This window comes from Tupaia chinensis, unplaced genomic scaffold, assembly GCF_000334495.1.
Source record: "Tupaia chinensis unplaced genomic scaffold, TupChi_1.0 Scaffold000513_1, whole genome shotgun sequence".
NCBI lineage: Eukaryota > Metazoa > Chordata > Mammalia > Scandentia > Tupaiidae > Tupaia > Tupaia belangeri.
The window spans coordinates 2,481,691-2,506,803 of record NW_006160026.1 but is presented as its reverse complement, the minus strand read 5'-3'; the positions used below and the strand labels follow the sequence as shown (position 1 = coordinate 2,506,803).

The 25,113-nt window shown below is 40.2% G+C and overlaps 1 protein-coding gene across 11 annotated transcripts in view; it reads left to right on the top strand.

The window, feature by feature from the left end:
- The window catches only part of CYRIB (CYFIP related Rac1 interactor B), a 123,503-nt gene that overhangs the window by 30,877 nt on the left and 67,513 nt on the right, over positions 1 to 25,113 (top strand). Inside the window, exon 1 of one of the 11 annotated variants that reach the window (XM_006156690.3) lies at positions 15,352 to 15,364. The exons of 9 other annotated variants lie outside the window; for them this stretch is intronic. The gene's annotated coding sequence lies outside the window, so the exon portion shown is untranslated. Of the gene's footprint in view, positions 1 to 15,351; positions 15,365 to 20,510; positions 20,530 to 25,113 lie in introns of those variants that run through there. One more of the 11 variants, XM_027775009.1, reaches the window with a different exon arrangement.

Sequence of the window (25,113 nt, the reverse complement as noted above, 5' to 3'; positions counted from 1 at the left end):
GGTGGCGGTCGCCCGGGGCTTCCCCTCCCCCGGCGAGTGGGCTCCCCACGCCGGCCCCCACCCCGACCCCGCGGCGTCCCTGGCGCGTTTCCTCCCCGGCCCGCGGCCCCGGCCTGCCCCCGCGCTCATTCATTCGGATCTTCCTTTCTTCCGCCCCTTCCTTCCTTCCGTCCACTTGCTCCCCCACGCGCAAGCTCGCCGCGCGCCCGCTCCCTCCTGCCGCCGGCCCTGACCTTTGGCCGCCCCTGTCGCCGCTCGTCCCCCACCCGGGCTGACCTCCCTCCCCCTCGAGGCAGCTTTTCCTCCTCCTCCTCGTGCTGGTGTCCGCATCCACACCCCCTCTGCCTGGGACTCCGCCACCCTGCGGACGCCCGCCGTCCTCGGCACGCGCGCCGAAGTTGTCTGCACCGCCTCCATCCTCGCCTTCCACCTGTGCGGCCGGACCTCGCGGCTCCACGCTGCGCTGACCTGTTAACTCCCAGCGTTTAAAGTCCAGATTCGGCCCTAGGGTGTGGTCTTCGCGTAGTTCCCAAACACAGTTCCTACTATAATTACCCAGATCTCTGACTGTCAAATTCTAGTGGAAGTGGCAATTGCTGTGGGTTGTTTGAAACCTCGTAGCTATTCTGGGCCATGCTAAATACCTTTACTCTCTCTCCAGCTCTTTTTGGTTTTTTTCGTTCATTTTTTTTTTTCCTAGAAGGTTATCTCTGATGGATGAATTTTCTGAGTGTAAAATTTGGCAGAAGATACTTTTTTTTTTTTCCTACTCCTCCAGATTCCTCCTGGCTTGGTTCCTTGACTGATTGGAGGTCAGGGTAGTGTTAACTACCTGTTAATACTGCTTGGGGGAGAGACTTTCTTGTCTCATATGTGTGCTGCATTTATTGCGTACCACCGTGTACGGAATACTGAGGAAATGGCTGAATACTTGCAGTACCGCGAAGGATCATTCTAAATAAGTCGAAGATTTTTGGAATTTATTGACACTTTTTTTTTCTTCTGGAACTTTATGCGCTTGCCATCTTTTTTACTCTTCAGTGTCTTCGTGAAAACGTTAACGGTCAATTTTGTGTTCTTTTAGTCTTGAAGTTTGGTAGACTGACATCCCAGAGGCATGTTTTATATAGCTAAAGGAATTTCAGTCACTTGGTTGTTTGGTGACCCATTGTTGGAAATCATTTTACACTAATGTACCTCAAAAACACACTGATCTTTTTAATTCCTTAATTGTATTTAATAATAGAAACAGAAGCTTTGTGTCATGAATGACTTGGTAATTGAAGCTTATTAGCCTGTTTGTAAAATGTTGCAGTTAACTGAAACTAATTGACTTTCAGAGTCAGCCCCCCCTCCCCTTTATTCATGTGACTTTTCTAGTTAATAATAAGGAACTTTAGGAGAGTTTCTTAGTGGTAAAGTGTACCTACATGCCTATTAGTATAATGATACTATTGCTATCAATATCAGTAATCGTTTATGGACTGACCCCCCCTGACCTCTGGTGAGCTGGGTATTAGAACAGCACTTGGCTGTTTGTCCCCATTGTGGTTTTGGATAACCACTTTGGCAGTAATGTTTTTTGACACATAGTCAAGATTACTTTGGGAAGGGGCCTTAGCAGTTTTGCTGGAAGATAATTTTTTTCTCAATTTCTTAAAACTGTCATAATGATGTAGCCGTCTTCAAGGAAACTTGCTTTGCAAAATGTTGTAGGATATATAGTATGAACTTTAGATTACATCATAACAGAGTAGAGGCTAGATTCGTTCCTCCTAAAAATTGGTTGGTCAAAGGGAGGCATGGTTAATAAGTTGATTCTGCTTGCCCCAGCAAAAAATAGAACTTCAGATACAGAATAAAGTGGAGTAAATGAAGTTTATTTTTGATAGATTACGGTGTTATTTAACTTAATTGAACTTAAAGTTTATTTCTCTGAACTTTCCAAAAATAAGTGGGTTAAAAAAGAATTATATGTTGGGTAGTCACTCTAGAAATGGACTTTTATTTGAAATGATCTCTTTATTTAGTAAATCACAATTGATGGAGAAGTAGAGATGCTCTTTTCATTTTCCTACTAGTCTCCTTGGGGAAAATACTGGGTTGTCATTTGTATGAGGTTACTTAAGTTTTGATGCACTCAGCTGTAAGAGCCTGTAATTTTCTTTCACTGTTTAAGAAAAGACTATAATATTTGGAAATGTTCAATTATGTTGTTAGTGGCATGCCTCTTATTATTTTTGATCTTTCCTTTTTTTGTTACTATACCAAAGTTTAGTGGACACTTCGTGTTTCGAATAATTGAATGAATGACAAGGTCAGAGAGTTTTAGACTATAACTCTTCCCTAATTATGTGGCAAAAGTTTGGAAAAGGGTGTTAGTTGTTATGAGTTGTACTTTTCTCAGGTAGCTGGCATATTTTGAATATTGGTGTATTGGGTGGTTTAAATTGCTTTGAGATCTTCCCGGAAGAAAATACATACAATAGACATGTCATTTTGTGTTATGCTTTAGTTCATAGAATCGATTGTTTACCTAGAATGGGTATTTGATATATGTATCTTGTCAGCATTCATGAACAATAGTCAATTCAGATAATTTCTTGTGCATTTAAAGTTTCTGAAAGTCAGCATAAAAATTCTTGGATGTGTGAGCTCATCCTGTATTATCGCTTCACTAAATTGGGCTACTTTTTCAAATAATTTTTTTTTTCTTTTAGCAGAAATGGAAGGCATAATCTTATGACTGGCTACTTAATATTTCAGAGGTGGTACTCATGATAACAGTAGTAACTAACACTGTTTGCCAGGCAGTGTTCTAAGATACATTTCATCTTTTTTTTTTTTTCTTTTTTTAGAGAGGTTTTTGCTATAGGGCGCATGCCCTCACCAGAAAGACAGAGACAGACAGACAGACAGAAAGCGAGAAATCACTCCCCAGGGGGAATGGCCACGCCGCAATCCTTTCTCCTCCATTCTCCTCTCAGGATCTTGGGCACGCACACACACGCGCCCCATGTGAGTTCAAGCCACCAAGTCCGGGATTCTAACCGCGGCCAACTATATGGGAGTCCAGTGACATAGCCATTACGCTAACTGCTGGCCCCTAGATACATTTCATCTTTACAGCAAACCTGGTAGGTAGGTATTAGTATTCCTATCTGACAGATGAGGAACCTGGATTTGAGTAACTTCAGTGACAGATACAAAGTGATAGAGCTGGGTGCTGCTGTTGGTTGTTATTCTGTAATACTGAATATCTGCTCTATGCCACGTTAATGATATACATGTAGTTTAATGACAGCCCTGCAGGGGGTAGGGTGCTTTCTGGTTAATTCCAAATAAGGAAAGTAAGACTCAGAGAGCTTAGGTAACTTGTCCAAGTAACTCCCAAGTACTAAGTGTTATGTGGAAGACTGGCATTTAAACTTAGGCCTGTATATCTCATAGCCTTTATTAAAATTTTATTTTGAGGTACTACTTCGAAATTTTATATATGTGTGTATATATAAGTTTATGTATATATATGTATAAATTTGTCATTCTCCTGAGAGAGAGGGGAAGAAAGCTCTTCCCCCCAACACACACACAGCATGGTCACAGGTGCAATCCCTTTTCCTTGATTTCTCCTTTCCATCGGGATTTTGGCACCCAGGCACATGCACCTCACATGTTTTTCAAACCTCGGTGGCCAGGATTTGAGTATTGATTGGCTCTGTAGGATCCAGCTCTCAATGTACTGCATGCACTTAATCCCTGCACTATGGGACTGGCCTCTGAAGTCCTGCATCTATTTCCCTGCTATAGGGCATATGCTCCACAGAGGGAGTGCGAATTACCCTTCCCACTCTTCTCAGGATTTTGGGCACACATGCCTGGTGTGATTTGCAAGCTGCTGAGTCAGGGACTTGAACCCAGCCGGATCCAGTGTCTTAACCGTCATGCCACTGCTAGCCCTGAAGTCCAGTATCTTATTTTAATGTATTTAGAGATTAGAGTTAAAACAGCTAATCTTAAAACTTGTCCCAGCTGCCACACGAGCTAGCTAGTGTTCACTTGTCTGTACTCTGTGCACATCTACAAGACTGTAATTTTCTTCTCACTGGCTGTGACGTTACCTCTTCCCACTCTTGTAAGTAACTGCAATGAGAGTGACATTTTATACAAAGAAATCATTCTTAGAATTTTATTCTTCAAATGTGTACATTTTGTGCAACACACCCTCACATCTGGTTAGTGGTAACTGATGGTCAGAGTGTCTGCTTACAAAGTTACTGAATTATTTTGTTGAAGTAGAAGACCCAATGCAAAGATATTTTTGCAGCTATTTAATTTGTTTTGACAAGATGATCCTCACAGTAGAGATACTATTGTATGCAACACTGAGGTTTTCAATCCTCTCATACTGTAATCTCCCCTTGGTGTATTCTTTACTTTTTTTTTTTAAGTGCCAGAGTGTGTGTGTATGTGGATGAGAGAGTGGGAGTGAGCTTGCATGTGTAACCCCCAATGTGTCTGGTCCTTTGCGCTCATCTCCATTCCACCAAGATCCTGGTCCTAGGTATGCACTCGCCTGCTTGTGTGTTTTTTAAGCCCGGGCTGGAACTCCAACCCTGGCTGGCCATGTGGGATCTGGCTTTCTCTCTGCAGCATTCAACCACTGTGCTATTGGGCAAGCCCTCTCTTCAGTATAATCTGGTTGGCGTGTTATAGAATATGAAGTACTTCTCGTAATACATGTTAAACCTAGACTGATAGAGATCCTTCACTGTGTCTAGAAAGTTTTTTCCGATAATAAATTGCCACATTCTCAGATAATCCAGTTATACTGGATACTGATTTAGGTCAAACATTTTTTGGAAAACATTTGTTAAGAAAAAAATTATGACATTCTCAGATATTATTTAAAGATGATTGATGTTATTTCTCTGTAGTGGAGAAGACAGGAAATTAAGTGCAGTAGCTTAGATAAAATGAGATTTACTAAATTTTGAAGTAGATTCTTTTAGTTTGTAGACTTGTACTCTTGTCAAGATAATCTTCTCATTTTAAAATTTTAGTATGTATGGACAGAAACATTGCATTCAAATCCTGATTTGCTCTTGTCTGATAGTGTGAAGATCCTCAGGTCATAAAATGGGAATAGTGATGTCTGTGATGTACATCATGGCATGTTGTGAAATTTTTGTATTGATACAACAGGGAAGGCGGGTTGTCATTTTATTAAAGTAATGTATTTATAAACCAAATGATCATTAATAAATAATTTTACTTTTGATCATCTGGTTCTTTGGCACCTGACACAGTATTTGGCATAAGGATTGTCATTAATTATTCACATAGTTATTGAGCACATAAGCAGATTTACATACCAGCGTGTAAAACATTTGCAGTCCTTCTTTATAGTAGAATGGGAGATAGAGAAAAATAAACAGCGTGAATTCAGTGATATGTGTAGACAGCTAATCTTATCTTAGAGAATCAGAATAAAAGCCCCTGGTGTAGTGCCATCTAAACAAAGACCTGAGGAGGGGACCAATCAGACAAAAGGGAGAGTGCCTTGGAGTAGGAAGAGACAGGTAAGAAAACTGAAAATAGCTCTGTACTGTGTGACAGTCATGTAGAATGTAAAAAGGAAGCCAAAGAGGAGACAAGAAGCAAGGCTGTGGACCAGTGGATGGCAGTGGTTACATTGCAGGACTTCTCCGAGTTGACCATGGTTTGAGTCCTGGACCCAGTGGCTTAGAACTTATGCGGGGTGTCTGTGCGTGCGTGCAAGATCCCAAGAGAAGAATGAAGGAGAAGGGATTGCAGCGTGGCCATCTCCCATGAGAGGCGGTTTCTCACTTTCTTTCTGTCTTCCTCTTGTCTCTCCAGTGAGCACACACGCCCTATAGCAAAAATCTCTTTAAAAAAAAAAAAAGAAGCAAGGCTGGCCCTATGAGTCATATTAACAGCTTTAGTTCAGTTTTGACTGAAGGCAGTGAGGGAACCATTGTAGGATTTCACTGGGGAAGAGAGTACATAAGCTGTGTTTTTGAAAGATGGTTCTGCTTTTGGAGAATGGGTTGAAGGTAAAGTAAGATTCAATACAGAGAGACAAATTAAAAGATTGTTGGTAAAGTCTAGGAAAGACTTGATAGTATTGTGTACTTGAGTATTGAAAGTGAAGGGGATAATGTTGGATTGATCAGATTTGGCGATTTGTTGGGTATGGGCCCTGTTGATCCTGTATCTTTGCTTCCAGTGATAGAGTAGGAATAAAGATTCTCCCAAAGGGCTAGGTGCCACTTTTTCAGGTAAGGCAGAGATGTTGCTTGAGGCTAAGGCTAAGTCAGCTGTGTTTTCGAGTAAGCATTTTCCATTGACTTACTACACTGTTAGTCATTGAACAAGAGCTGAAAATAGGGATCTCAGGCTGGAGGTTCATGAGGCCTCCATGAGTCAGGCATTCAGTTTCCACAAGAGCTGCAGGCAAGCTAAGCGCTGCTTTTCAGAAGGGGTATGCCTGATAGCTGTGTCAGGGAGGCAAAGTCCAAAACCCCAGGGGGCACCTCTGAGTGGAGGTTTCCTCTCTTTTCGAAGTGCTTCATTCACCATCAGCATCCTGAGTTGTGAGATTTGTAGCTCAGAATGGTCGTTAGAACTGTGGAACCCCAAAGTCACTAGCACTTTCTGTGTACAGCCCTTCCTGATTGAAAGAACCTTTTCTGGCACTTAAAGGAATGGGGAAGTCAGAGCATAAAACTTGCTAATTCCTATTGCATATTCAAATGGAGAAGCAACAACAGTACAGTGAATTGGCCCCCAAATCCCTACTTTTAAGTTGTATTTGTTTCATAACCCATTAAAATCCTTGCCCAAACCGTATTAACTGAATCTAGGTATCCCCTTCTACCATGAGACTAGATAGGATGGTAACCAGGGTGTCTGTATCTAAGAGAACCATGAAACTTTGAGTTGTCTTTTAGTTTCCTGGACAGTCTAGGCAGGTATGTCTGACCTTCAGACCCTCTTGGGGGTCAGGAACCATCAGCACCATTCTTAGTCACCTTTCTCCTTAAAGCAGAAGAGATTGGGAGTGGAAGTAGAGAGGGCTTAAAAGGTGTGGAGGGAGGAGCAATTCTCCCTTGCCAGTAAGCTAGGCTTTGCATTCCTTTGCAGTTCAGCCAAAGGAACTTCTGTTGCTTTTGGTCTGCCTAAAGCTGCAGTGTTGGCAGCAAGGCTGCCATTACTTACCACACTGTGTTAGGATGGGGGATTCCTTGGATCAACGATCACAGCCTCATTGCTTTTCCCTGGGACCACAGGGCTTGTTGCCCCATAGTCATGATATATCCCTTTCTTTGCCAGACGGGAGTGAACAACTGAGCCACCATTTGGAAGGTTAATTTTGTATTTTACTTCAGTGTTTAGTTTGTAAACATTAATTCAACTCCAGTTCATTAACAGGTAGGATTATGGAGGGGATCTTATTCCCTCCTTCTCCCTACCTGCAACTAGAATCATTCTCAGATTCTCCTCTTGTCTCTCCAGTGAGCACACACGCCCTATAGCAAAAATCTCTTTAAAAAAAAAAAAAGAAGCAAGGCTGGCCCTATGAGTCATATTAACAGCTTTAGTTCAGTTTTGACTGAAGGCAGTGAGGGAACCATTGTAGGATTTCACTGGGGAAGAGAGTACATAAGCTGTGTTTTTGAAAGATGGTTCTGCTTTTGGAGAATGGGTTGAAGGTAAAGTAAGATTCAATACAGAGAGACAAATTAAAAGATTGTTGGTAAAGTCTAGGAAAGACTTGATAGTATTCTGTACTTGAGTATTGAAAGTGAAGGGGATAATGTTGGATTGATCAGATTTGGCGATTTGTTGGGTATGGGCCCTGTTGATCCTGTATCTTTGCTTCCAGTGATAGAGTAGGAATAAAGATTCTCCCAAAGGGCTAGGTGCCACTTTTTCAGGTAAGGCAGAGATGTTGCTTGAGGCTAAGGCTAAGTCAGCTGTGTTTTCGAGTAAGCATTTTCCATTGACTTACTACACTGTTAGTCATTGAACAAGAGCTGAAAATAGGGATCTCAGGCTGGAGGTTCATGAGGCCTCCATGAGTCAGGCATTCAGTTTCCACAAGAGCTGCAGGCAAGCTAAGCGCTGCTTTTCAGAAGGGGTATGCCTGATAGCTGTGTCAGGGAGGCAAAGTCCAAAACCCCAGGGGGCACCTCTGAGTGGAGGTTTCCTCTCTTTTCGAAGTGCTTCATTCACCATCAGCATCCTGAGTTGTGAGATTTGTAGCTCAGAATGGTCGTTAGAACTGTGGAACCCCAAAGTCACTAGCACTTTCTGTGTACAGCCCTTCCTGATTGAAAGAACCTTTTCTGGCACTTAAAGGAATGGGGAAGTCAGAGCATAAAACTTGCTAATTCCTATTGCATATTCAAATGGAGAAGCAACAACAGTACAGTGAATTGGCCCCCAAATCCCTACTTTTAAGTTGTATTTGTTTCATAACCCATTAAAATCCTTGCCCAAACCGTATTAACTGAATCTAGGTATCCCCTTCTACCATGAGACTAGATAGGATGGTAACCAGGGTGTCTGTATCTAAGAGAACCATGAAACTTTGAGTTGTCTTTTAGTTTCCTGGACAGTCTAGGCAGGTATGTCTGACCTTCAGACCCTCTTGGGGGTCAGGAACCATCAGCACCATTCTTAGTCACCTTTCTCCTTAAAGCAGAAGAGATTGGGAGTGGAAGTAGAGAGGGCTTAAAAGGTGTGGAGGGAGGAGCAATTCTCCCTTGCCAGTAAGCTAGGCTTTGCATTCCTTTGCAGTTCAGCCAAAGGAACTTCTGTTGCTTTTGGTCTGCCTAAAGCTGCAGTGTTGGCAGCAAGGCTGCCATTACTTACCACACTGTGTTAGGATGGGGGATTCCTTGGATCAACGATCACAGCCTCATTGCTTTTCCCTGGGACCACAGGGCTTGTTGCCCCATAGTCATGATATATCCCTTTCTTTGCCAGACGGGAGTGAACAACTGAGCCACCATTTGGAAGGTTAATTTTGTATTTTACTTCAGTGTTTAGTTTGTAAACATTAATTCAACTCCAGTTCATTAACAGGTAGGATTATGGAGGGGATCTTATTCCCTCCTTCTCCCTACCTGCAACTAGAATCATTCTCAGATTCTAGGACTTCTCACTTCCCAGAACTCAGTCCATAAGGCCTTTCTTTATCCTTTCCTCTTAGAAAGTCGGGTTCTGTTAGCATCCCCTCCTCCTTGTGATGGTCTGAGATTTTATCCTATTAGCATACTAATAAATTACTATGTTTCTGTTGGTGCTGGCAGAAAGCATGAGACGCCTATGTCAGAGGTGAAGGACTGTGTGTTATTCTCTGTGATAGCAGTAGCCAGAGTCTCAGCATTTGTGCAGGTTTACTGAACCTCAGTCTGTAGGGTGACATGAAGAGGGCCAGGTAATACTTGCACACTCATTGGTCTGTGTTATTGGTGAGAAGCCCTGAGCGTAAAGAACCCAAATCTGTTATAATGAGCAGTATGATGCCTGCCCTTCGCTCTGGAGAGAGCTTTATATTTATTATGCTGAACAGTACGCTTGCCTGTCTTGCGCTAGAGAGAGACACTATCTTTCAAGGCTGCTCACTTTTACAGATGTCTTTGAAAAGGTAGTCTAGAGTAGAGGACATTCGGTACCCCTACCATAGCACATTCAAAAGATTGTTTCCTATTGTAGGTAAACTATACCTTAATAAATCTGCCTTTAAAAAGTTCCTGGTGAGGGAACCAGCAGTTAGCGTAATGGCTATGTCGCTGGACTCCCACGTAGTCGACCGCGGTTCGTGTCCGGGACCCGGTGGCTTAAAACTCACGCCGGGCGCGTGTGCGTGCGTGCCCAAGATCCTGAGAGGAGAATGGAGGAGAAGGGATTGCGGCGTGACCATCCCCCCTGGGGGGTGATTTCTCACTTTCTGTCTCTATGTCTCTCTCTGTCTGTCTGGCGAGCGCACGCGCCCTACAGTGAAAATCTCTCCAAAAAAAAAAAAAAAAAAAGTTCCTGGTGACAGTGTGAAAGGAGAGGTGGGGAGGGTAAGAGTATAGGGGAAGTAACTAGAAAAAATGGAGAGGTAAGACATTTGTGGGGTACAGAAATGTTTTATTACCTGTTGATGACATGTACAGTTTTCTCACTTGGACTGGTCTGAGGTGTATTTCATGTTGGGTACATTCTCTATGTAAGCTAAATGATGTACAGTGATTGAATGTAAAATAATAATTTTAAAAAAGGTTAAAAAGAAGTTCCTGGTGGGGGTCAGCACGTGGTATGGTGGTTAAGGTGCTAGATTCCCACGTAACCGAGTTAGAGTCTGACCAGCTGCCTGACACTCATGCCGAGGCTATGCGTGCATGCCCAAAGCCCTAACAGGAGAATGGAGAAGGGATTGTTGGTGTGGCCATCCCCCTGGGGGGTGATTTCTCACTTTCTGTCTGTCTCTGTCTCCAGAGAGTACGCATGCCCTCTGGCGTGTGCGCACATATACACACAAAAATAAATAAAAATAAAATAAATTTCTGGTGTATAGCATAAACACTGTACATACTACTGTTGGTGCTATTCATCTCCATGATGTTTTTTGGGGGGCATACTGGTAGGTAATGACCTTGGTGAGATTTTGACATTAAGTTTTTCTAAGGTAAATTGGCCGTTCCAAAAACATTTACTCAGGAGGTAATGACTGACATGTTCAGACATCTTTAGATTTAGAACAGATCGTATGAGAACTTTTAGGAATTTTAGGGACAGCAAATTAAAATGAAATATTAGAAAACTTCCTTGAATCAGAAGGTATGAGAATACTTTGCTTTTATAATATCAAATTACAAATCTTAAAATTCTGGCAAATTCTAACAAAGTAATATTAATTAAGCACAGTATTATGAAGAGAGGCTCTTTCTCTTTATACAAAAGTATAATATAGATACAAGAGAGTAAGAAAGGGTACTATAGTGAAAGAGGTTAAACTTGTAATTTTTTTTTTAAGGTGGTAAGTCTCCTTTTTATCTATTAGCATCTTATACATTTATCCTTCCTTTTAGTTACATTCTGTGAAATGTTATTCTAAAAATATTACTTTGAAAGCTGACTTTACTTGCCGATGGTTGTTACATTTAAATTAATTTTGAGTTCTAACACTGTACTAAATACTTAATTTGTTCTGTTATTTCATAAATTTATCAAATTTTCAAAAATACAGAGAAGTCATCTTCATCACCTGTCATTCATGGGTTAAAAGTTTAGTACATGATTCTAGAGACCTCGAGATGTGAAATAATCTTCCAGTTATGGTGGAGCCGGTTCCAAGTTACTAGTGGGTTACAGTAGGTGGTTGCTGAGAATCAAGACTGAAGCATTTGATAATTGGGCTTGCCTATATTAAAATGTGAATCTAGTTAAACTAAACCTTTTCCTTTTTATTTATAGAAGATTATGTTGAAGCAGTCCTCAAAATATGTAGCCTAGGGTTGGCAGCCCTTTGAAATGGGTGTGCCAGAGTTCCATGGTGGTATGTGTGATGGTGACAACTGGCCAGTGTTCTGTCTTTGGTATGTAGCAATGACCCCTTCTTAGTAGTCTACTGGTATATTAAGTGTGTATCTTCTAAGACTTTGTTTTAGCCAAGTCTCAGTGTTCTTTCTTTATAAGCAACTTTTTAAAACACTATACATTGTTTTGTTAAAATTTAAATTTTTAAAAACTACTCTGAGCTTGCTTAGTGTGGGTTTGTTGATACACTATGCATTTAAGTAATTTTAAAAATACTTAATTACTTCAAAATTCTTTCTAGTTGAAGTCTGTAAGCAGAACTTGTTGTGAAGTCCTTTTATAGCCTCCCCTCACTCAGATCTCTTCAAAGATCTTGTTTTGGTCAGTAAGAGATGAATGGATAGGTTTGTTGTTGTTTATAAGTATAACTGGTTGATAATTGAATAGGAAATTGCTTAAGTTGTACAGTAGGGCTAAACAGGTTCCTGAAGATTTATATCTCACATGGTTTTTCCTCGGTATCAAGGCTACATTACACATCAAGTCTTCAGCTAATTCCTGTACCTAATCTTTATATACTTCCTTACCCTCTGTAAAATGGGAATTGCAAGTAACCTTTTTCATGAGTTAGTTGGGAATAATGGAAAGGAGACTTCCTGAAACAACTCATTCACTATTTGCTTTCAAGCTTCTTCTGTTTATTAATGTCCTTCCTGGATTTCTGTCCAAAGAAAATTCTGGAGCAGGCTTTAGATAATTCTGCTTTATAAATCTCTGGTATAGGAATATAAATATATACAGTATATGTATGTTTGTGTATCTTTGTTTCTATGTAGCTGTATTCTTGTAGAGCTGAAGGACATAATTAATATGGAAAAGGCAAGTGACTTAAAATTCTATTTTTTAAGAATTATTTATTAAATTTTATTTATTTATTCATTTATTTTAATTTGACCAGAGAGACACACAGAGAGAGGGAAAGTTACAAAGTAAGTCACCAGATCTGGGACTCAAACCATGGTTGGCCCTAACTACCATGCCACCTGCTGGTTCCTAAAATCTTTTTTAGTAAAAGATGTGGGACTAGTAACTTAATCAGCTAAGAAACATGCTTTCATGACCCTTAGAATTCCTCATCTAAGATTAGAAAGTAAGAATGACCTGCAGTCCTCACAGTAGAGATAGGTGAGCAATCTGTGTGTGCTGTTTTAGTAAATGTGCTGATGTAATGTATATTTTCACTTAATACAGTTTTGTTGTATCACCAAATTTTTTGGTTTTGGCATCTAGAAAAACTTAATAATTCCTGTAGTAAACATGATAGTAAACATGATTGTGTAGTAACATTTTTTTCAGTATCTTTTAAAAAAATAGTTTTATTGACCTAAGACTCCTCCATTTTAATGTGTACGTTAGTCATATTTAGTAAATTCACTGAGCTTTGCAGCTGTCACCATAGTTCAGTTTTAGAACATTGTCCATTGACACAGTAAGATCCTTTGAATCCTATGACAGTTCATCTTCATTACCATTCCCTGCCCCAGGCAGCCACTTACCTGCTCTCTCTATAGATTTGCCAACACTTTTTATTGCCTTTTTGATTATAACTATTCTAGCAGGTGTGAAGTAGTAGAGCACTGTGGTTTGAACCTACTTTACCTAATGACTAATGATATTGAGCATCTTTTCAAGCTATTTTTCATACTTTTTTGATAAAATGGCCATCAAATCTTTGGCCCATTTTTTAAGTTTGTCTTCTTGCATTATAATAGTTCTTTATATATTCTGGATCCAGATAGTCCAGATATCAGATACATTATTTATCAGATAAAGTCCTTTATCAGATACATTATTTACAAATACTTTCTCTTAGTCTGTGGCTTGTCTTACTTTCTTAATGCTGCCTTTCAAGGTGCAAGGGTTTTGAATTGTGGAGTCCAGGTTATCCTTTTTTCTCCTTTTAAAACTGGAGCACTTGGTATTATATTTTAAGAAATATTTGCTTAACCAAAGGTTATAATCTGTATTAGTCTAAAAATTGTACAGGTTTAGATCTTATGTTTTGGCCTGTCACCCACTTTTACTTAACTTCATGTTGTTAGGTAAGTTTCTTTTTTCTGCTTGTTCTCTAGAAGGTGCGTGCACTTGCCGGAGAGAGAAAGAGAGAAAGTGCCCCACAACGGGGCGTGGTCACGCTGCAGTCCCTTCTCCTGGATTTCTCCATCCTGAAGGGTTTTGGCATGCATACACATGTGCCTGGTGTGTTTTTCAAGCCTCCAAAGCCACGATTTACTCCATGGTAGGCCATGTGGAATCTGGATGTCTTAACCATTAGTCTGGCCCTAGGTAAGTTTCTAAGTTCTTCATTTGGCTTATGGACATCTAATTATCTCAGCTTCACTTGGTAGAAAGACTATCCTTTCCTGTATTGAGTTTCAGTAGAGGCATCTTTGTTAATAGTAAGTTAACCACAGAGGTATGGGTTTACTTCTAGACTTCATTGATCTGTTTTTCTGCCAGTACCACATGGCCTTGAGTACTGCAGCTTTTAATCCCCTGTTTTAAATAATGAAAATAGTTTTTTTCTTTTCTTGTAACAATATATACTTATATTCATAAAAATCAAAACATAGAAAAGTAAAAGGTGGCAAAAATCACCATCTATATTCTCAACAGTTTTTTTCTTTTAAGAGTGGTTTTTGCTAAAGGGTACACACACTCACTGGAAAGACAGAACAGAAAGAGAGAAATCACCCCCTGCCACAGTCCCTTCTCTTCCATTCTCCTCTCAGGATCTTGGGCATGCATGGTGTAAATTTAAGCCACCAGATCTGGGACTTGAACTGCAGTTGACTACGTGGGAGTCCAGCAACGTAACCATTATCCCATCTACTGGTCCTGATACTCACAGTTCTGAGGAACATCTTTCCAAGCATCTTTATGCATATATTCATGCTACATGAGAGTAAGCACATACCCTCCCCATTTATACACAAAGACACATGAGTATTTGCCCACTCTCATTGTTCTTGTGTAGTTTTTGAATGAATGCATTTATTGTCAGCTTTTAGAGAGAACTGAATATTTTTCTTTCACTGGCACTTTTTGTAATTCTCTGAGTTTTTACTGACAAATTTATAAGAAGACTGAAGCCTCTTTGGTTTAAAAACTATAAATGCATTTTTCTTGTAACATGTTTAAATGTAATTTACTTCCCATTTCATCTGCTGAAAGATGACATTAAAACAAAATTTTAAGTGTGTGCTCTGTGAATAGATAGCAAATTTTATATGAAACCTTTAACAAAATTAATCCCTAACTCCAGTTTTAAACATTTAAGGTTTTCATAAAGCTACTCTTGAATATTAGATTAACTTTTTGGCTATTGGTGATAGTGAGGGGAGAGCCAGGAAATGTCTGTATGGAGATAGGAAACTTTATTTGCAGTGAGATGAAGACTAATCCCTCTTATAAGCTTAGTTTTACCATGCTAATAAAGGAATATCAACCTTTGCAATTTTGCATGTTGTGAGTTAAGCCGGTGACTTTTTTTTTTTAGAGGTTTTTCACTATAGGGCACATGCACTCGCCAGACAGACAGAGACAGAGACACAGAAAGCAAGAAATCACCCCCCAGGGGGGATGGCCACGCTGCAATCCCTTCTCCTCCATTCTCCTCTCGAGATCTTGGGCACGCACGCACACGTGCCCGGCGTGGGTTTTAAGCCACCGGGTCCGGGATGTGAACCGCGGTCCACTATGTGGGAGTCCAGCGACATAGCCATTACACTAACTGCTGGTTCCCAAGCCGGTGACTCTTAATAAGCCACATCCTGAGGTACTTTAAGTGGCTTTGGTGGGACCATGATTGACATAGTGCTCCTCTGCTAGTGTAGGTCAGATCCCATTATCAAAAATTCCTGTGACGTTCACATTTTTGTAGCATGATTTTATATGATGAATAAATGATTTAACAGTCATACTTAGAAATGTAACAGCAGTAGTAGACCATATAGATTATGCTTTACTGTATTTTAATTGCTAGAGGGTGCATGTGCTCACCAGAGAGAGACAGCATGAGGAAAAAGCCCCCGTCCCGCCCCCTTATGGGGTGTGGTCATGCCACAGTTCCTTTTCCTCTGTTTTTCCATCCTGTCAGGATTTGGGACATGCATACACATATACCCAGTGTGGTTTTCAAGCCACCAGGCTCTGGATTCAAACCATACACAGTCATGTTGGCACTGAGCTCCCTTAACCCTGGATTATGGAACTGGACCTATGCTTACTTTTTTTTTTTTAAAAAGGAAGTTTAATCTCTGGCAGTGAGGAACCATTAGAGGTTATGGGTTTGAGGGATAGCATAATGAGATGGGTTTGAGGGATAGCATAATGAGATGTAATTCCAAAAGGTCATCATCACATTCTTTAAGTGGAAATTTGGTTCTTGAAAAAGGTATGCTTAACTTGGATGGGAAACTGAATTACTCAAGGAAATCATATAACTGAAGTGTTTTTGTACAAAGTTTTAAAAAGTAAAAATTTGAAATAAAAACATTTCAGATGATAGAGTTACAGAATATAAAGTGTCAATAATGGCTGAGTGTGAGTTTATAGAATTTTCTTCCTGCTTTTTATGGAAAACAGACAAATATTACAAACATTATGTAATAAAATGCTAAAGTAGAACTCTTTTATTCTGAATTGGCACTAAGTTGATAGGTGTACATTTCTTTTCTTTCTTTCTTTTTTTTTTTTTTTAAGAGATTTTTGCTGTAGGACACATGTCAGAGAGAGACATGCCAGAAAGTGAGAAATCACCCCCCAGGGGTATGGCCATGCTGCAGTTCCTTCTCCTCCTTTCTCCTCTTAGGATTTTGGGCATGCATGCACATGCACCAGGCATGAGTTTTCAGTCACTGGGTCCTAAACTGCAACTGTAGTTGACTACGTGGGAGTCCAGCAGTGTATCCATTAGTCCATCTGCTGATCCCAGTAGGTGCACGTTTCTAAAGTGAGTAGTAACGCCAAGCAAGTCTTGCCAAAGAAAGAGCCAGAAAATTGGTACTGTGACTTGTAATATCTATGGATAAAAAAAATTCAGAAAGCTGGAAATTAGAAAGTTTTTGACCTGAGTTGTTGCAAACTGGAAGTTTTTAACTGAGTCTTTAGCTTGTGAAGACTTTCAGAAAGAATGATTTTTACTGACATGTGAGGAAGGATATGAATTAGAGGATTAAAGGAAAGGTAGCCCCAGGTAGAGATTCTTTTGATACTGTTCGTAGTTGGAGTAACTTGGAATGTATAAAACAAAAGAAAGCTTCCCATTGCATAGAGAACACTTGATAAACCCAGTGTCTTTCCTCCATCTCTCCCTCATTTGGGATTTTGGGCATGTGTGTCCATGCACCCAGCATGTTTTCAAGTCTCTGGCCCTGGACTCACACCACAAAACAGGTTGACCCAAGTTCTTGATATGACTGATACTTACTGATCTTGGTGTTTTGTCATCTTTTCTTTGGATATTCTACTTATTATAATGGCTAAATTTTATACTTTGAAACCTAGCTTTCTTTTTAATCATCATATATTTCTTAAAGGTCTGTAAAGACTATATCATGTTTAATTTCTTCATCTTTTTTTTTTAATAAAAAATGTATTTACTTAGAAGCATTCAGAATGTCAACAAAATAACTGCAACATTTTTTTTTTTTTACAATTACAGAGTGGTATTCAGTTAACAGAACAGCAATTATTTCGTATAAACTGCATTAGAGACAACTGAAGATGAAAGAACTACCATCCCCATATATAACTAATTTGTGCTGTGCACCAACAAGAACCTGCTTTAAATTTCCATGCCAATTTACGACCCCCATACTGTACCAGGCAAGGTCAGAGGCTATTAAAAATGCCACTGGGACAGGGCTAGCTAAAGACACATTCGATGGTGTGTTAACTATACAAAAAAGACACTATAGTTTGAAAACAAATCTTACATAGCCTTACATTTCAATTTTTTTTCTTTAAAAGGAGTGAGTTGTGTACAAAGGGGTTAAATGCTTTATAGATAGGGGGAAAAAACTGCTAGAGCCAACTTATTCATTATCATCTTCTTCTCCATCCTCTTCATCTTCCTCTTCTTCCTTGTCTTCCTCCTCCTCCTCCTTTTTCGTGCTCTTTTCAGCCTTGACAACTCCCTTTTTTGCTGCATCAGGCTTTCCTTTAGCTCAGTATGCAGCAGTATCCTTTCCGTATTTTTCCTTCAGCTTAGCAGCCTTCTTTTCATGAGGCTGTTTATCATCTGCAGCAGTGTTAGTCCGCATCTCCCAGTTTATTTGCAACATCACCAACGGATAGGCCTGAATGTTCTCCTTTGATTTTTGGGTGATACTCAAAACAGAACAAGAAAAAGGCAAGAGGAGGCCTCTTGGGTGCATTGGGATCCTTGAACTTCTTTTTTGTTTCCCCTTTAGGAGGGAGATAGATTTTCATTTCTCTTTCATAACGGGCCTTGTCCGCCTTTGCCATATCTTCAAGCTTTCCTTTCTCTTTAGCAGACATGGTCTTCCACCTCTCTCTCTGAGCGGTTCTTATAAAACTCTGAGAAGTTGACTGAAGCATCTGGGTGCTTCTTCTTGTGATCCTCCCAGCAAGTTTGCACAGAGAATGCATGCGATGACATTTTGCCTCTCGGGTTCTTAGAATCTCCTTTGCCCAGAGTCGCGCAGTGCCTGTCCGGCTCTCAGTTGCCCTGGTGCTATCTCTGTAGCTGGGTGTACTGCAGTGGCTCTCCTTATTGCTTTTATCTGTACCTCATAGTTTCATTTGTCGCATAGTTATATTTGCTTATTTATAGGCATGACTTTAAATTAGGAAGAAAATTACAGTTTTCTATTCAAGGCCAGGATATTATTATTCACTCAAGGCTTCTTGCTTGCAAATAACAAAAATTGCCTGAGTAACTTGGAGGGAAAAAGAATGTATTGAGTTGATGACAGGTGGTTCAGGCTGGTAAAAGGAGTAGGAATCCAGAAGTCATGGGATGAGCAGTAACCAAAGGGAGGCTGAGTGGCAGGAACAGCAGCCCCGATTAAGATCAGCAGTGGCTTAGTTTGGGCACTGAAGCACTGGTCTCTTACTGCTTCTACTCTGAGTCAATCTTCAAGTGTCCCTGCTCTTTGGAGCATTCCATCAAGATAGGAAGTTTCAGGGTGTAGGTGTAGTGTTTGTGGTTTGACCTTTTCCCTCAATGTCACACTTCTGTGTCATTCCTCTTAACATCTTCAGTTTGATGGTTTGTAGGTCTCTTAAGTGTAATATGCCCCAGACTGAACTCCTGCGATTTTTAAAATCTCCACTCCTGCTTTTTCCATTCAGGCAAGTTGTTGTATAGGGTGTTCCATAATCTGAATCTGTTTTATTTCCTTATAAATAGAGTCAAGTTGTATATATTACTTAGGTAATGTTGAATAATTCCCTTGCATCACATCAGGAGGCCTATAAGGTCTCTTGCATTTTTGGTGATACTAAGTTTGATGCCTCAATTAAGATGCTGTTTGCTAGAGCTCTCTTCTGTCCATTGTAAAAGGTCTCTCTGTGTGATAATACTTTCAGGCTACATGAAGATCTAGTTCCCCTGGGAACCAGCAGTTAGCGTAATGGCTATGTCGCTGGACTCCCACGTAGTCGACTGCGGTTTGTGTCCCGGACCCGGTGGCTTAAAACTCACGCCGGGCGCGTGTGCGTGCGTGCCCAAGATCCCGAGAGGAGAATGGAGGAGAAGGGATTGCAGCATGACCATCCCCCCTGGGGGGTGATTTCTCGCTTTCTGTGTCTCTGTCTCTGTCTGGTGAGCACACACGCCCTATAGTGAAAATCTCTCAAAAAAAAAAAAAAAAAAGAAGTGCCCAAGATCCCGAGAGGAGAATGGAGGAGAAGGGATTGCAGCATGACCATCCCCCCTGGGGGGTGATTTCTCGCTTTCTGTGTCTCTGTCTCTGTCTGGTGAGCACACACGCCCTATAGTGAAAATCTCTAAAAAAAAAAAAAAAAAAGAAATGAAACCATCCTATAGAATATACTTTTGTGTTTGTGTGTATTGATATTTTATTGGTTTGAACCTATTAGATACCATGTGGCTAAAAATGGGTACTTAGAAAGACTGTAAGCATGTAAGGTGGTTTCAAAAAAAGGATAGACACAGAAAAGAAAAATATCCATTCATCCCAGGGCACTTACCAGGTTAAATTATGTGTTTTACAGATAAAGCTTTGTGGGTAGCATGCACTCTAGTAATTAACAAGTCATTTTTAGAATACTACGTGCCATTTTTTGAAAGTATTTTTTCATCATCTAGTTCGTTTGTAGGGTCAGACTAGAATAGTCAAAATTTGGAATTATCTGTGTGCTTCAATAAGTAGAAATGGGAGGACAAACAGGATAAGGTTCAAACGTGTGCAGTAAATGGGATGGTAATTGAAGAAATGAGTAAGGTTTTTTATGTAATGGAACTGAAAAACCTTATTCATTGTTTTGTCAAATTTTTGACATTAACTTGGTGTTAGTTTAAAAAAACCTTTTTCTTAAAGACTTTATTATTTTGTATGTATTCCCTTGTTAGCAAGCAGAGGGGTAGTATTTAAAATGCCTCCTTTAGAAAGAGAGAATATTCTCCTTTTCCAGTTTGGTTAGATATGCTAATACAAATCCTGAAAATGTTATTTTACTTAATTCAAAACATATGAAAAAAGTCTTTGGAAGTTGTTAGTGGTAGTGGTGTTTTAAAATAGAATACACAAGGCAAGCTTGAACATCATCACTTCTCTGGCTTTCTCTTACACTCTAGATATAATTATTTTCTCATCTGTTTTCCCGTAGCAGTTCAACCACAGAACTCTAGCAGAGCATTTCGTTTCATGATACTGCATTACAGTAATTGTTCACACGTCATCCCAGATTGTCAGCTTTTCGAGGGTAGGTCTTGCTTTATTCAGCATTTTGTACTCTGCTTGGCACATAACATCTCGTCTGTCGGAGGTCATTTAGTGATTGTTGTATAGTGAGCGTATTTTATTTTAGCTTATGTAAGGAAGCATTTTTAATATCTTTTAAACATGTATTGTTTCATTGCCACCAAGATCTACAGTATCACATACCAGATAGACAGTCTCTCTAACTAGTTAGCTGTGCCTACTGTTGCTTTTAAGTTATTTCATCAGCCCTGAAAAATGCATTTTCTATAAAACCACTGTGGATACTTTTGAGAGTTTTATTTAAGGTCTTATTACTGCTTTAATTTTTAACAGGAGGAATTAACATTTTTCTAAATTTTTATCAGGTGTGTGCTACCTATACATTGATCTTTTCTCTAAGAAATGGTGTGGCAAGTCCTCTCTCACCCAGGGCAGCAGCTGGGGGAGCAGAGCTTGCCAGACGAGAACGTTGAATATTATCAGTAACAAATTAGAGAATGGCAGCTGCCAATAAATGGGTGCGTGCCAGATGTGGAGGACTCCAGAAGATGGTCTGTCTGCCTTAGTCACCTCCTCATCCTTGCCATCCCCTTTATTCAGGAGGCGGCGGCTTAGGGGGTGTTAAGGGATGTGATGTGGAAAGCTAACACAGCCTTAGTGCTGTATTTTCTTTTGCCCCCCCCTCCCCCAAGTAAATCCTTTTAGCAAAACGATCAGTCTTTTGGAACTTTAATGCTAGACCACATCTGCACTAGTGTTCTTACAACTTCTGTCATGTGATTTGCTTATTTACTTGTATATATTGGATGCTACAGTTTTTCAGACATTGGACTTAGTTTAATGCACCAGTACAGTAACAGCCAAGGGTGGTGATGACCACTTCCCCCACTGAGAAAGGGCCAAACATTTTGATGAGTGATACGGTGTACTATGAGGGCACTCATGGGGAAGATCCTTAACTCATACTTGGATATAATCTTCTCTCATACTGTCATAGTTACAATCTGTAACAATAATCTCATGTTGCCAGAATTGGTGCAGATGTGTTACTTTTTATGTAAATGAAACCATTATTTCCACAAGAAATAGTATCTTTTAAGATAAAGATTATCTTATTTTTATCTGAAACACTGTCATTATGTCAAACACTGCTGAAGAACACAGTAAAGAAAGATTATGGCAAGGGCTGACCATGTAATGCAGTGGTTAAGCTGTTGGCATAGGGAACTGAATGCCACATGGCTGACCAAGGTTCGGATCCCAGCACTGGTGACTTTAAAAATCACCAGGCACGGGGACCAGCAGTTAGTGTAATGGCTGTGTCGCTGGACTCCCACGTAGTCAACTGCGGTTCGGGTCCCAGACCCAGTGGCTTAAACTCATGCCGGGTGCGTGTGCGAGCGTGCCCAAGATCCCCAGAGGAGAATGGAGGAGAAGGGATTGTGGCATGGCCATCCCCCTTGGGGGGTGATTTCTCACTTTCTGTCTCTCTTTGTCTGTCTGGAGAGCGCACGTGCCCTATAGCAAAAACCTCTCCCAAAAAAATCACCAGGCACTTGTACATGTGAAGATTATGGAGTGACCATGTTCTTTTGGGGGTGGGGTGGTCTCTTTGTTTCTGGCAAATGCACATGCCCTCTGGCAGTAAAAATGTTTGAAGATAAAAGATGGTGATAATACTTGTCTATTTGAATAAAATAAACTTCTTAACACTCTGCTTCTTAAACTGGGTCCTCAGAACTACAGGGATAGTAATAACAGGACCTCTGCAGAGAGGGTGCTGTTGGTCTAGCATGATAGGTAAGGCCTGGGGAACAAGCCAGGCAGTGTAGGAGGTGTCCTTCATTGTATGGTTGAGTCTCTCAATCTTATGAATAGATACTATCTTTTGTCCTAAGGGCATAGTTTGCTTTGTGGGTTTTTAAAAAAATTATTTTGTTTACTGTATTTATCTTTATTGCTATTTTTAATTTGCACAAAGCAAGAGCGAGAGAGAGGGAGGGAGAAAAAATGAGAAAGCAAGCTGCCAGGTCCAGGACTTAAACTGTGGTCAGCCATGTGGGAGTCCAGCATCTGTAATCACCACACTACCTGCCAGCCCCACTTTGTGGATTTTTTAATGTGTACATTTTGTTTTTGTTTTTAGCTCTTTCTAAGTATAAAAATCATTATTAGTCTACTGACAGAACAAAAACAAGACCTTGGGGTTAGGCGTGGTCCAAGGAGTGTAGTTTACAGACCCCTGCTTTAGGTAGACATAACAATATTGTATCTGGGATTGGTCACTTTTCCATAAAAACATTTCTTAATCTGAGATTGGCTGTGTTTGAGAAACACTCTGTGGCTTCTTAAAAACTCAAATGCCTGGATATACTCAGACTTTAGAATCAGAATTTGCTGTAACAGCCCTGGTGTGTGTAGTTAAAAACAGGTGGTATTGTTCATGATGGTTGTGATGAGCAGCCATTGTTGATGGGACTGACCAGTGGTTGCTGGTATTTTATGAAGATGGAAGTAAACCAAGCAGGGTAGATTTTCTAATAAAACTAGCGCTACAGATTTTTCTTTTTTCTCTCTTTCTTCTTCTTCTTGTTCTTTTTTTTTTTTTAGAATTGCTTATTTAATTTATTTATCATTATTACTATTAGTAGTAGTATTTTTAGTTTCCTACAAGGCTCATGTGCTCACCAAAAAGAGAAAGAGGGAAGGTGAGAGGGCAAGCCATCAGGACTGACTAACTGATTGACTATATGGGAGTCCAGTGGCTTTAACGAGTGCGCGCCCCTCGCTGGACCCAGAGCTGCAGGCTTTAAAGGAGTAATTCCCTTTCTTATGAAGCCACTTTGACAGTACATACATTTAAAAATATTTTAGAAGAATCTTAAGCCCTTTTTTCAAATATTGAGTCAGTCTGAGATCTCTGTGGTGCCCTGTGGCATACAGTACCTGGAAGGATGGCAGCCCCTGTATGACTTGCAGATGGGCACCTGGATTTCTGTGCTTTGTAACACGATGGAGAGTGAATTGGAAAGAGGTCATGACTTGGAGCAGTGAAACCCAAAGGAGAGTAGGCTTTTGGCTCGGATTGTTACATTGGTTGTGGGAGAAGAATGATAGATGGATGAGAGGGAAATGCTATATGGTCAATCTTTCAGGTCTTAGAGTGTGGATAAGAATGATGGCCTCTGTTCTCTAGTCATGGTGGATGAATGGTATTGGTACCAATGTTTACTAGCTGTGTGACCCTAAGTTACAGTAGCAGTTGTTAGAAATACTGGGATCTGTTTCCAGAGCTGCTAGATGTAACCTTTTCTAGCTCCATGCTATGGTCTCCCTTTGTTCTAACCTGCTATACGTTAAGTCCATTTCAAAAGATTTGAAAACAAGTTTCACACCTTTCAGTAATTTATTTTCTTTCAGGATTATTACTACCATGAATTACATGAGAAGCAGTGCACTTCTAGGTGGAAACTACTTCAGTACTGCAGAGGCTGACATGGGGCGGGGAATAATAGGGAAGGGTCTCTTCAGAGCGGGAATAGTTTTACACTGTACCGGATTGGGGCAGTTTAGAAGGAAGAAATGAGTATCTTTCCAGGAGGAAGAAATGGATTTCAGGACTGGAGTGGGCTTGGGCTGTTAGGGGATGCTGCCCAGATCACTCCAGCAGGGTGTGTGTTAGGAGTAACCGAAATTAGAACAGGAATTCCGAAATGTGTCAGTTTGAGAATGCATCCCGGAAAGTTGAACTATTAGGAGTTTTCAAGTAGGGCAGTGGTAAGATAAAAATAGTGCCTCTCATATATTTGACTTAATACCAGGTACTCAGGTATTCATGTAATAGGAGGAGGCAGAGAACTGGAACTAGGTTAACCATCTAGAAGATTATAGTAGTAGTTAGGAATGAGAGTATAAAAACCTGAGCGAGACAAATGGCATTGAATAAATGGGAATCTAGGAGAGATGGGAAACAGTGGAATGGAAACCTTTTTGGAAGAAGAAAGTAAGATGACTTTTATTTCAGAAAGTAGAATAGAAGATTTTCATTTCAGTACTGACTGCCCAAGTTTAACCTTCCTGGGTCTCATCTTTTTCGTTTGTGAAATGAATTGGGATAAAATAGGCTTTAAAATTTTATCTTAATCTTGAAAGTTCTTTAAGTTTTAGGGCTTTTCTTTCATTGGACTACTTTAGAAATCATCGATAGACTGGATTTCAAAATTAAAGTATGAATATAGTAGTCAAGATGTTTACATTTTAAAGCCTTGAAAGGATGGGCTCTCTATATAATATTGGGTCGTCATGACTGTATTTTCTATGTAAAAATGCATCATGACTTTCTCGACGACCTTATATCTTTTTTTTTTTTTTTAAATTTCCTACAGGGTGCATACTCTCCTAGAGAGAGTCAGAAAGGGGGAAAGTAATCCCCTTCTCCATTTCTGCTTTCTTGATTTTAGACATGCATGTATATTACTCCTGGCTTGTTCTTTAAGCCACTAGGTCCAGGACTTGAACCACTGAGTCCGTCATGTGGGTTCCAGCTGCCTTAACCATCGTGCCACTGGTTGGCTCTATATTTTAA